Here is a 1,775-nt window from a genome sequence, read left to right as displayed (position 1 = left end):
CATAGGCCTACTACTTAATACTACAGTCCACGCCAACTAGTCGGTTTAGTCTGCTATATGATTAGCCTTGAATTGAAAATGCTTACTATTTGGCTTTCAAGACAACCAGTAGAATGAAAAAAACTATTTTGACATAAAAGTTACATTCTAGAAGTTTTTTTTATTCACTTTTGCCAACTATCAAAAATGGAATTCACTGGCAAACAAAAACTATGAAAAAAAAAGGTCGTTGTTGTATAAGGAGTAATGTAATACAGAAATGTTGGCTCAAATGGAAATACATATTAAAAAATCTGTGTTCAATGTTGTGTTCAATTGGAGTTGTGAGCGAAACTACATGAGTCAACTTACAGTACTTAATATGCATTTCCTGGTGAAAACTGAATGTAATTGACCGGGATAATTCACAAAAACATTCACCCATGTCTTATACTCATCTCTGTGATCTGTCTGTCAGTAGTAAGTTTTTAGGACTGATATCGAAATATTGGACTTATTGTTAAAGATGGAGCCAAATACATTTGGCATGGCATGATGCATGAATGCAATATTTATTTGTATTCATTTTGGCATGAATCTGCTTCCACATCAGAGTGGTATACTGTAGTACTAGGGCCATTTGTACCATTTCCTCCATTTGGCCCTTTCTTCCTGCTACTCATCCCTCTCTGTCTTCATCTTTGTTGCAGATGATTCTCTTCATTCTCTTCTTCTCCAGCGCTCCCGTCTTACTCTGGAGGACCTGGACAAAGACGATTTCAAAGTTCATGATGCCCATGTGACCTGGCTCAACGGTGAGGAAAGCCAGGCTTCCATGGCACAGATTTCATTTACAAAACATGCATGTCAAGCCTTAAATGATTGATATACTTTTTGACAGGCTGCCCGCCTTGTGTAGTATACTGTACACCCTGTGGCTTCACTGTAACTTGACATGATTTACGGAGCATTCTGACTGTATCTCAAATGGCACCCTATTCCCTATATAGTATACTACTTTTGACCAGGGCCGATATTGTAGTGTGGTAAAGATTGATCATATAGGCTATATCATATATACTGTACCTCACATGCAATCCATAATAAGACTATGCAATTAGCCTATTAAAATGTTTACCTGACTCCATAATGACAATTTATCAATATGCAAGAGACTACAGTTGAGTTACAGGAATTGGAAGGTCAAGAAAGTTCTGTGAATGGAATTCTAAATCCAAGTGTACTTTATTAACATTGTAAAATAAATGGATTCACATACAAGGCATAAGCTTAATTTACAAAGCATGAAAAAGTATTACAAGGCATTATCCTAGACATGATCAGAGAGGGAGAGAGAGAGAGAGAGAGAGAAAGAGCGAGAGAGAGACAGAGAGTGTATTTTTTTTAATTTAACTAGGCAAGTCAGTTAAGAACAAATTCTTATTTACAATAACGGCCTACTTCGGCCAAACCCGGACAACGCTGAGCAATTGTGCGCCGCCCTATGGGACTCCCATTCACGGCCGGATGTGATACAGCCTGGATTCGAACCAGAGACTGGTCTGGACAGGTGTAATATTTGGGATATACGTTGTCGTGATTGGGCAAATGTAAACTGGAAGCCACCTAAGTACCGATAAGTATCAGCAGTTACAAGGACCCTGCCTTTTCAAAGCAGTAATCATTGGATAACAACGTACGTGAGTGTACGGGTTGTGTGATCAACATTCTTGCGCTTGTCACAGGTAGACGGCAAGGACCTTTTAGAAGTTCTGAGTCTAACCATTGTCGCGCAA

General features: G+C 38.9%; 1 pseudogene; it reads left to right on the top strand.

The window, feature by feature from the left end:
* Nucleotides 1–1,775, top strand: part of LOC111968722 (inactive dipeptidyl peptidase 10-like) — a 27,576-nt pseudogene that overhangs the window by 5,065 nt on the left and 20,736 nt on the right.

This window comes from Salvelinus sp. IW2-2015, linkage group LG1, assembly GCF_002910315.2.
Source record: "Salvelinus sp. IW2-2015 linkage group LG1, ASM291031v2, whole genome shotgun sequence".
Lineage (NCBI taxonomy): Eukaryota > Metazoa > Chordata > Actinopteri > Salmoniformes > Salmonidae > Salvelinus > Salvelinus sp. IW2-2015.
Note: the sequence above shows the minus strand (reverse complement) of the source record. Positions and strands in the feature narration are given on the sequence as shown.